Source organism: Elephas maximus, chromosome 10 (assembly GCF_024166365.1).
Source record: "Elephas maximus indicus isolate mEleMax1 chromosome 10, mEleMax1 primary haplotype, whole genome shotgun sequence".
Classification (NCBI taxonomy): domain Eukaryota; kingdom Metazoa; phylum Chordata; class Mammalia; order Proboscidea; family Elephantidae; genus Elephas; species Elephas maximus.
This window is the reverse complement of record NC_064828.1, coordinates 86482176-86493472: the sequence shown is the minus strand read 5'-3', so window position 1 is coordinate 86493472 and position 11297 is coordinate 86482176. Positions and strand designations below refer to the sequence as shown.

Genomic DNA, 11297 nt, shown 5'->3' with positions numbered 1-11297 from the left:
TCTGTTGGAAATCCCCAGCCCGGGCAGCCGCTGGAGGTTTAAGGACGCCTTCCCCAGCCTTATTTGGTTGCAGGAAGTGGGCGGCGCCGGGCCTGCTGGAAGAGAGGCCGAACCGAGACTGTTGTGCTGATGAAGTGGTCGAGCTGGTTCCTGCTCGCCGCGGTGCCGCGCGCGCCGGCCGGCCGCAGGGCGCTCCGCGCTCCCAGCCCCGAGTTGTGCAATCCTTTGTAGCGCGCTTGAGAGTCCTCCTCCTTCGCTGTTGCCTCTGGCCCTCTCTCTCTCTCTTTTTTTTTTTTTTCAAGCTGTGAGCTCAACCGATGAGTCAGAGCCGTGCAATCCTGACACTGCATCGCAGGACTGGGGGTGACACGGAGGGAGGGAGAGCAATCGCGAGGCGGACACCACGGGCGCGGGGCGCGCCGAGGCTCCTGCACCGCGGGCGGGGGGTGACAGCCCGCGTGTCCCGCCCGGGCCCTGCCAGCAAACTTCCCAGCCTTGGGAGGCGCGGGCTGACGGAAACCCCGCGAGCGCCGCGGGAAGGCGACGGCGCCTGTTTGTTTTTAAAATCGAAGAGTGCATGCAGGCTGCTGGACTCCGGGAGGCGACCGAAAGCGGCGGAGAGGGGACAGCCAATGCTGGAGCTCAGGCAGAAGCGGGGTGAGTGAGGCTTCCCGGCTGGCGGCCGAGGCCTGCACACCGTAGGGCGCAACCCGCCTTGGCGGCGGTGGTGGCGAAGGGACCCGGAGCTGCGCGCAAGCGGTGGCCGCTCGCTCGGTGGACTGCAGCTCTGCAGGTGTGGCCTGGAGCTGGGGCGCCAGGCTGCGGGGGGCGCCGCGCGGTAACTTCTGCGGCCTGGGCGAGTGTGGGAGCGTGTGCTTGTGTACGTGCTTTTGCCGCCCGCAGCCCGCCCCCTCCCGGGCCTCGCACCCCCCAGCTGCGTGTGCACCACAGACCCGCCGTGTTTGTGCAGCTACGCAGCGCGCGCGGCCCCCGCCCACCCGGGCGCGGCCCCAGCAGGAAAACGCTCCCAACCGCCCGGCCTTTGGCGGCGGCGGCGGCGGCGGCGGCGGCGGCTCAGGAGCACAGCTGCTTCTCCTTTGCCTGAGCGAAACGTGGTGTCTGCAGGGACCCGCTGGCATGACGGAGCCCAGGCCCCGGAGAGGCGGGAGGGACTCCGGAGCTGCGGGAACTTGGCTCGGGAGCCCCCTCCCTCCCAGCGTGCTCGGGAAAGTGGGCAGTGCATCGAAACTGACCCCGCGCTGGGAGTTTGTGGGGCAGAGGAGACTGGGGCAAGTGCAGTAGAGGCCTAAGCTCGAGCGTTTTGGGCGGGCGGACAGGCAGGCTGGCAGACGTGTGTAGAGCCGCCTTACCCTTGCTGCGGGCGCACCTCAGACCTGTCATCCCTCGCGCCTGCCCCCGCACGCCCGCGCTGGTTTTGCCCAGGAGAGGCCTGCTGGGCCTCCACGGCGCCGCGTTGCGTGCTGTGTTTGGTGGTGGCTGTCGGGAACACTGGTGCCCCGGGGTTTTGTCTGGACCCTACATATGGCCGGCCTGGTGGAGTTAGTCATACCTTCCTACCTCTCCTCCCTCAATTCACCTACTGCAGCGTGTGCAAGAGGCTGCTCCTCTGAGGGCCCCCACCCAGGCCTCTGGCAAGGGTCAGGAGGAGGCAGAGGAACCTGGTGGCACTCTGGGGCTTTCAAGCCTCAGCCCCAAGGCAGGCAGACTCAGAGGAGGTATCTGCCACCCACAGTGGAGGCCACTGGGTGTCCCAGTCCAGCCTTCAGTGTAAGCCACTGGAAGGATAAAAGGGGAAGTTACTTGTCCCGTTTAAAACTTTGTTGGTCACGAACTTTGGTGGCTACTTCCTACTTCACCATCTCACGTCAGACGTGTGTGCCAGCCCATGGAGCCTTGCTCACAGGGCCCTGGCTGACATGGAGGCCGCTGCCACACGTGTGTGCAGGGGATCCTTGTTGGCAGCTGTGGCTAGCTGGAGGGGAGGTCTTCCTCGCTCCAGCAGGGGGAGCCTGGCCTTGTGGCCGCCTGCAGGCCCAGGTGCTCTCCGTGTTCCTGTAGCTTCAGGGTTCAGAGCCTGGAGGCCTGATGACGATGGAAGAAGTGCAGCTCTCAGGAGAAGCCATTCCTCCGTGTGGGCCCTGGGCAGAGGAGGAAACCACCTGCCTTGCCCAGAGCCTCCTGGGGAAGGTGTGATGTATACCTTTTAGGATCAGAGAAATGGACCCTTTTTGCCGGCTGTTAGTTGACTTCAGGATGAAGGGAAAGGGAAAACCCTTCCCAGGTTGAGGATTATGGGTCCTCTTTTTCCTACTGCTCTGGACAGTAAGAGGGGTGTAAACATTCAGTTACCAGGATAACCCATCTCATTGCATGGCCGTGGCCCAGTCTCTAATCCATTTGGCCTCCAGCTGATTATGCTGGTTAGAGTAGCTCCCATGTGTTAAGGGGGTGCAGAACCCAGAGGGTGCCTCCTGGGCCATGTGACTTGCTCTGGGACAGCCCGCCCACTGTCACTGTGGCCTCTTCAAGCTTCAGACAGAACCCTGACTCCCCATGGCATTGTCAACCCCTTACCACCCCGCCCCTCCCCAGCAAAGAGTGTCCAGAGGGATGAGAGTTTTACTTTTAAATGTGGAATTTAAAAATAGCCCCAGTGTTTGGCCCTGTGGGCTGCTGCTTTTAATAAATGGAAAAAATAAAAAAGAACATGCAGTCACAGATTCAGCTGAGGGCCTCCTGTGGCTGCAAAACCCAGGGAAGAGCTGCCTAGCAGTGCTGAGCCCTCTGGGGTCCCGAATGGGGGAAGGACAAGGGGGATGGGCCCAGCCCTGGACTCTTTGGCCTGGGGAGCGGCTCTCCTGCAGTTGGGATAGCCATGTGTGGCTGGGAGATTCCTGTGTGTCCTTCTAGTCTTGATTCAAATGTCACTTCCTCCAAGAAGCTATAGCCTTCTTGTGAGCACTGGTGTTCACCTCATGTAGTTCTTTGGGTATGTAGTGTAGTGTGGGGGTCAGAAACAGACTTGGAGCCAGAGTGCTTGGGTTCAAGTCCCAGCCCCCCATTTATTAGTTCTGTGACTCTGGAGAGGTTATTTGGCCTTTCTGGACCTCGTTTTCCTTTTTATACCTCCCTCATAGAGTTCCTGTGAGGTTTTGTGAGTTTATGTAAAAGGCCAAAGCACGTTTCAGTGTTATCATAGCCTCTGCTCCACTCTAAGCTCTGGTGAGTGTTTAGTAAATGGTATTTGAACTGATGAGGGTAAGGCTTCTATCAAAAACTGTGGACTTGGTATGTTATAGGCCCAGTGAGTCCTTGCTGTTGGGACCTCTTCATACCATGGCACTAGTTTCAGAAGGGTCAGTCCACCATGGGTGGTTCCAGTGCTGGTGAACTCTGTACCCTGGCACTGCCCTGCAGCTGGCCTCCAGGAGAGCATGTCCAGGTCATCCTGACTTCGTATTGGACCTCAGGGTGAAAGAGTTGTGGAGCCTCCTGCTTGGGGATCTGCTAACCCGGGCATTTCCTTGGGCCAGGCCAGGTTGGCACCCTTCGTGTGTGTGTGTGTGCGTGTGTGTGTGCGTGCATCAGTATAGAAGCAGCCTTTTAGGATGCTGCTGCTTCCAAGACCCACTGCAGGCTGCAGGAAATGCAGCCAGTAGCCATACCCCATTTGGAGGGGTGGCTTCTGTACCTCAGAACTCTGGCTTTGTGGACCCGAACTAAAGCCTGAGCTCTGGTCTGGGGGTAGGCAGAGTGTGCTGAAATCCCAAGGTCTTACTAAAGAATTTGCATTTGCATTTGAAGTGACATATAGGGTATGGTGAGACGGTGAGCTTATTTTATGAATCGGAAGCACTATGCATAACTTCAGTGTTGGAAACTGCTATTTGGAATTCAGATCATGCACACACACCCTTTCTCTCTTACACACTCACACATGCTTGGAGGGACTCACAGTCACACTCTTGAGAAGAATAACAGTTCTTGGGGTGGGGGCATCAAGTCAGATTCCAAAGCCATCAAGCAAAACTGGTCCACACCCACTCCCGCCTCCACACTCAGAATGCCATTCCTAGGAGGTGCGTGGACTGTCACCCAGGCAGTGACTCTGAAGGAAGCCTGGTGGGTGCACCGGGAAGAGTTCCGAGTAGACCTGGCTTTGTATTCCAGCGTTTCCACTTGGTGTGGAGCTTTAGGCATGTTGCTTAACCTCCTGAGCCTCAGTTTCCTCGCCTGTAGAATGGGGACAATAATAGTCCTTCATAGGGTTGCTGTGAAGGCTAAACAAGGGCATGCATATAAAGTGACTATCACGTAGTGGGTACGCAACAGGTGGTGGCTGTCATTTTGCCAGGTCCCACCAAGTCCAGCTTCTGTTTGCCTTTTGTTCCTACCAGGGAAGAGAAAATGAAGTGTCCTGATTGTTGTGATTGGAGAGCCAAGTCTCCCAGGCCACTGAGGCTGCTAAGTTGTGCAAATGAAGGGAAGTGGCTCATTTTCCAATTCCCTAGGCCCTGGGTATGGATTCCCCGGGTGGCGCAAATGGTTAAGCATTTCACAATTAGCCAAAAGGTTGGTGGTTCAAAACCACCCAGAGATGCCTTTGGAAGACAAGCCTGGCGATCTGCTTCTGAAAGGTTGCAGCCTTGAAAACCGTCCGGAGTACAGTTCTACTCTTCGTACGTGGGGTCACCATGAGTCAGAATTGACTTGATGGCAACTAACAACATAGGCCCTGGATACAAATGTGTGATTCGCGTGTGCCTAGACCTGCCTAGACCCTGTGCCGTGGTACCTCTGTGAGGGACTCTGTCCCTGCAACCTCTGATCCAGGGCTCAGCTTCCCGGAGATCAGATTGTGCTCTTGGCTAAACTGCTCACGTGGGCCCCAGGCCCCAGGCTGAACTGCTCGCGTGGGTGGGAGGAAGACAGCTTTTCTCAGCCAAGAAAAAAGTTCTCTTATCTTTGCTCTACCTGAAGCCTCCCAGTGTGACCTCAGTGGGGCTTCGGTGGAGCTGGGGTGAGAGTTGTCACCCGAAAAAACATTTTGGCTCTTTCATCAATTGAAATAGGAGCAAGGGTGGGGGTGGGGGAGGCGCCAAGCTATTATGTAAGAAGAAAGTTGCCACATGTCAGAAAAGAGCTGAGGTTTTTCTGGGGTGGGAGGGGGCGTCTCTCCGAGGGACACGATTGCTGACTGTGGTTTGTGAGGGCTGGCAGGGGGGAGTGGGGCTGGGGGCCCTTCCGAGGCTTCCCTGGCAGCTTCCCCCGCTCTTCCTGGAACACAGCCTTGTGCTGTGGCCAGCCAGGGAAGGTGCTCCCTGTTCTTTCTGCCTTTCTCCCCAGCGGCGGGAGCACGCGGTTAGAGCGTTATTTTTTCCAGGCAGTGTCTCTTCCTCCTGGAGTCTCCGGAAGGGGGAGGGGAGAAGCCAGGGCCAGGTTTGTCCAGGCCGAAGCATGGAGAGAGGGAAGTACACCGGGCTTGCCACCAGAAGGGGGTTCCCTCTAAGGCCACACAACGTTTCTGGGAAAACAGGGTCCAGCAAGGAAGAGAAATGGTGAGGGATTTCGATACACAGCTTTTTCCAGCAGTTGGGCAGACAGAGGCCCCAGCCCAGCCTGCTGTTGCCAGAACTGCCAGTTCTGTGGAGGGGAAGGCCTTGAAGCTCTGAAACAGGCTGAAGTGATAATTTGCCACCCTGAGTGTCCATGTGAGCTGGCCCTTCTCTTCTTCCTCCCCTCCTCTTCCTCTTCTCAGCCTGTTGGAATTCCTGGGCTATGCACATGGCTGCTGCCATCGCTGGGGCTCAGAGACCCCTCCCCACCTGGCCTTGTTCTGTCTGCCGGCCTTAGCTGGCCCCAGTCCTAGTCCTGGGCTTCCCCAGCTCCCAGGAGTCATCCCAGAGCTAGAAAACACTTTGGGAGATCTAGTCCACTGCCCTGCTGAGAGGCAGGAGTTGCTTGTGCTTGAGGTTCCCATTGATCATCCCCACTTTCACCCTGGGAGGCTGGGAAGAGGAGCTGCTCCTGTGTTTGCCCCTCCCAGCTTAGAAGTCAGGAGGACAGCACTGGTGCAGAGGAGCCCAGAGGAACACTGTCTCGGCTCCTGGGTGTGGCTCAGGCCTCCGTTGGCTCCATATTTATTTATTTGTCTGTGTGTGTGTGTGTGTGTGAGTGAGTGAGTTTTGTGGTCAGGAGGCTGGCTGTGAGTGAAAGCAGAAGTACCCATGCTATGTCAGCTATGCAGCACGAAGATTGGACCTTATGGGGACAGTCTGGAGAGGAAGAAAGGGGGCAGAGGTCCCTCTGCATGGCGGCTGTGGGTGCTTTCTGTCTCTGTAGCAGGGCCTGAACATTTGAACATGAACAGCCCTTCCATATTGCTAGCAGCTGCCTTTCCTTGTTGGCTCTGGGCAGAAGAGGTGCCAGAAATAACTAAGTAGGCACTTCCACTCATGGGACATTCACTTCTTTGACAAACTCTGGGCAGGCTGGCTTGTTCCCTGCAGGCCCTGATGTCTCTCACACTCATGCTTCCTGTGGCTACCTCCTACCGGACCTCCCCTTTTATTGTTCTTCTTAGAGTGAGCCCAGGAGGGTGGAGGCCCATCCTCATAGGCCTAGAGGCTCTGCCAGGTACTAGCTGGGGACTTTTGCTGCTTCGTGTCCCTTTAGGCCCTGCTGACACAGCTGAGTCCGGGAGAGGCCTATTCTGGGTGTGCTCTGGACTTTCTTTCCCGACCCCTCTCTCCTCCTGAGTCCCCTAGGCCAGATGTCCTACACACCTGCAGAGCCCGCCAGTTGCTGGGTCTGAGTCTCCTTGTCCTGCTTAGGCCTGGCCAGCCCTGCTCCTAGCTGGCTGTGGCACTGGAGGAGTCAGACCATCCAGTTCCCCCCAAGTTGCTGAACACTGAGATACCCCTGCCCTGGAAGGGGGAAAGGAAATCACATTTATTAAGTGTTTGCTTTGTGCCGGGCACTTCTTATATGTATTGTCTCATTTTATTCCACAGTAACCATAAGATGAAGACATTGTACCATTTACCTACAAAGAAACAATACTCACAGTGAGGCTGGTGATTGGACAAGCCGAGACATGTTCTATCTGATCTTGAAGCCCTGTGTCTTTTCACCATGCAGCCCCCACAGTTGTCTAGGCTATTTGCACAGTGTTTTGACTCTTGGAGTGAAGTGCTGATGGTAGGAATTCAGGTACCTTTAGACTGCCTGGTAGGAGAGATATTTTGGACTGGGAAAGGTGAGGAAGACCTTTCTAAGGCCTTGCCAGACACGGGCTTTTATAGATGTCTCCAGTCTAGAGCGAACCATATTGGGCAGAGATTATTTCTTGGGGGGAGTGTTAATATTCCACAGTAGGGGACCCTGCTCTGAAGGACTGGCAGGCTTATGGGGATCAGCTGTGTCTGTAGGAGTTGCTAGGGAAGCCACCCATCCATGAGGAATAGAAGGGCTAGGTTTAGGCCTCTTGGAGACACACATCCCGGGCTCTGTAGTCCTGAGAATAGCTGTGGGGACCGTAGACTGAGGGTAGGAGGGATCCAGGGTCACCCCTGCTGGCTGCTGGGTCTGACCCTGGGCCCATCATTCCAGCTGACTTGGCCCTGGTCCCAGACAGCCTGGTTGGTGTGTACTGTGGGACTTGGGCTGAATGCTCTACTGGTGCCTGGTGCTCTGTGCCAAAGGCCTCTGGGTGTATTTCAGGAACAATAAAGAATAAATCAGCACAGGAGAAAAGGCCCTGCAGCAGCTGCTCAGAGATTGGAGAAACGCAAGGAATGTGCAAGCTTTTGGCGGAGGCCGTGGATCTTGACCAGGGCCTGAGAAAGGGCGTGCCTCTGACTTGATGGCCAGGCCAGTGAGGCAGGCAGCTCTGTGCACCCACGCTGCAGCCCATTTAGGAGGCCAGGCAGCCATGCTGAGACTTCCTTTGCTGGCAGCAAGTTTTTGTGCCTCTTAGTTACCAGTAGGTATTGGGGAGCTATATCATCCCCCTTCTTTGCCCTATCCCAAACTGGCGGACCCTCCACTCCAGGCCACCAGATAGGTCTTGGCCCCTCTGGAGCTGTCAAGGCAGGAAGGCCTGGGCTGATGAAGACCTGGTAGCCTTGACACCAAATGCCAGTCCCCCTTACTCCATTTCCTGCTGGGGAGGAGATGAGCCAAGTTTCGAGGACCCAGCAACACTAGGTCTGAGAGTGCTGAATGGGGAGAACACCCACCTGGAAGGCTCTGATTACAACTGTATCCAAGTGATCAGCCATGTGACCTTGGGCAAGTCACTTTATGTCTCACAGCTTCGGCATGAAACAGAGATTTGGACCAAGGGTCTTTGGAGCGAGTGGGCACTATCTGTCACTCCCTTATTCAAGATGTGGGATAAATAGCCTTTATTTAGGAATTTAAGTTCTTGAGAAAAAGAAACCCTTCTGGGAGCCCCATGCAGAGATGTGGGTGGCTATGGCTAGGAGCTGATGCTCAGTGCCCTGGATGGGGATCATTTGGCATTAATAGAAATCCAAGCATGGAACTGTCTTGACTTCAGAGTGCCAGGGACAGGAGCCTGCGACCCATGGAGATTTGGGGCATCCGGCCACTGACAAGCAGGGGAGAGTTAAGGCTCTATTTTTAAAGAGCTGTTGGCCAACTGGGGGTGTAGGGTTAGAGGGGTGTGGAAGGGGTGTGACTTCTTGGGCAGAAGAGTGTTGTGACTTCCACAGGTTGGCTCAATGGTGATAATCATCTGTAGCCTCTTCATCTTTAAAGCCACTCACCTGCCAGGCCTCTCCCATCCACCTTACCTGACTAGCCACACTCCCAGAATGTCACAGAGGTTTATGGACTAGCTGATGCCACTCTGCAAGGAGAAGACAGGAGCAGCCCAGAAATACAAAGCACAAGGTGCTGCTGCCATCCATCTCAGCCTGCCTGATGGCGAGGCGTCTAAGCAGAAGGCTGGGCCCGAAGTCCTGGGGGAGAAGTTTGGGGAAAGGGCTCTCTTTGGAGAAAGCAGGCCCAGGTTCTAGTCCTGGCCTTGCCTCTGTACTCACGTGACCTTAGGTGAGTGATTTGACCCTCTGAACCTCAGGTTTCTCATTGGCAAAGGTTAAGAGTAATACTATCTACCTTGTGGGAATTAAAAAAGATAATGTGGGTGGAGTGCTTAGCATCTTGGTTGGCATATAGTAGCACCCTCAAGAAATGTCAGAGGTGGTAGTGGTGAAGCAGAAAGCCTTATTTGTGTGATGTTGATATTTTACCTTGGCTTCAAGCCCTGACCAAGTGTCTTGCCTAAATGGAGGCTTGCAGCATTGCATTGGGAGTCCTTGATTCTGGGCCCTGCTGTGCTCTTGGCTGTGTGTCCTAAGGCAAGTTTCTTCCCTTCTCTGGCTTGCTTTCTGGAATGAGGAATTAGACTAGAGGAACACTGATATCCCTTGATATTTGGCATCTGTTCAGCTTCCCCAGGTGGCTGTGAAGAGAGATCTGAGCCACCTTTCCCCATGTGGTGTGGAGGCTCTTATTCCAGAGTGAGACCTTGCTGACCCTACAGCTCCCAACTCACCTCTGCAGTCCCCCCACCTCAACACCCACTGGCTTTCCTGGCTTCCAGGGGCTTTTACAGATGCTTCCAGTCTAGAGGGAACCTGTTTCTGGCATATTGGGGCAGAGATTACTTCTTGGGGGGGAGTGTTATACACTATGGTCTGTTTGAAGTGTCCCCAGGAAAAGCAGAAGCTCTGGGAGGTGCTTGAGGAAGGTGCGCAAGGAAGGGGAGAGTCCACAGCTGCTTTTGTGGGGTTTTCATGGGTAGCATTCCTTCTGAGACACAGAACAAGTGTAGTTTGGGGATTTTTCTGGGTGAGTGGGAGCTTTAAAGGCACACAGCAAGGATTCGAATCTTGCTTCTGCCACCTTAACAGCAGAGCCTCGTTTTCCTCTGTAGTGTGGGGACAATAAGACCCTGTACCAGGAAGTTTGTAGGCATGCATTAGGGTATATAAAGTACTTGGCATGGGGGAAGTTCTCTATAAATGTTAGTTCCCTTCTTTTGGAACGGATCTGCCTTTTGAGTATTTTGCAGACTGGCCAGGGAGTAGAAATATTTATACTGTGGCCATTTTCTCGGGAAGCAGGGCTGCGTGACCAGCTGTTGCAAATTCAAAGGTCTCCCCTCCACCAGCTGTTTTGATTCTGGAATCAAGCTTGGGGTCCGTTTCAGTGTGTGTCTGGTGTAGCAGATGGGAGAAGGATTACCTAGGGTCTGAGATCTGTGGGTGCCCAGGGTAGTGCAAATGGTGTGGAGAACATGGGCTGAGTAAGGAGGGAGTAGCCTTTTTGAGCTGGGAGAACTTGGTAAGTTACTTAACTTTTAGTCTTAATTTCCTGATTTGTAAATCCCCCAAATTTCCTTCAATTATTGATTTCTAATTTTGTTCCATTTTCATTAGAGAATATACTTTGTATGGTTTTAGTCTTTTAAAATTTATTGAGACTTGTTTTATGGCCCAACATATAACTTATCTTGGAGAATGTTCCCTGTGCACTCGAGAAGAATGTGTGTATTGCTGTTGTTGGGTGGAGTGTCCTATAGACGATGATAGGTCTAGTTGGTTTATAGTGTTGTTCAAGTCTTCTTTTTCCTTATTGGTCTTCTGTGTAGCTGTTCTATCCATTATTGAAAGTGGTGTATTAAAATCTCCAACTATTATTGTTGTGTTGTGTATTTCTCCCTTCAATTCTGACAGTTTTTGCTTCTTATATTTTGAGCCTCTGTTGTTAGGTACATATATGTTTATAATTGTTATTTTTCTTGATGGATTGACACTTAAACATCATTACAACATGCCGTTCTTTATCTCTAGTGATAATTTTTGTCTTAGAGTCTATTTTGTCTGATATTATTATAACCACACCAGCTCTCTTTTGGTTACTGTTTGCATAATACTTTTTCCTGTACTTTTACTTTCAATTTGGGTCTTTGATTCTAAAGTGTGTCTCTTATAGACAGCATATAGTTGAATGTGAGTTTTTGTTAGTCTATTTTGCCTATCTCTGCCTTTTAATTGGAGTGTTTAAACCATTTACATTTAAATTAATTTTTGATTAAGGCAGGATTTACTTTTGCTATTTGTTTTCTGTACCTCTTGTCTTTTTGTTCCTCTAGTCCCCCATCACTGTCTTCTTTTGTGCCATTCCTGGCCTGTAAGGTGAGACAAAGGAGAAAGAGGGTTAAGTGAGATATTGCCTGGTAGGAT

At 53.4% G+C, this 11297-nt stretch overlaps 1 protein-coding gene across 5 annotated transcripts in view; it reads left to right on the top strand.

Annotated features, from left to right (window-relative positions):
• MIDEAS (mitotic deacetylase associated SANT domain protein) overlaps positions 1 to 11297 on the top strand; it is a 72234-nt gene that overhangs the window by 27594 nt on the left and 33343 nt on the right. Inside the window, exon 1 of one of the 5 annotated variants that reach the window (XM_049897684.1) lies at positions 5 to 657. The exons of the other annotated variants lie outside the window; for them this stretch is intronic. The gene's annotated coding sequence lies outside the window, so the exon portion shown is untranslated. Of the gene's footprint in view, positions 1 to 4; positions 658 to 11297 lie in introns of those variants that run through there. 5 annotated transcript variants of the gene reach the window in all.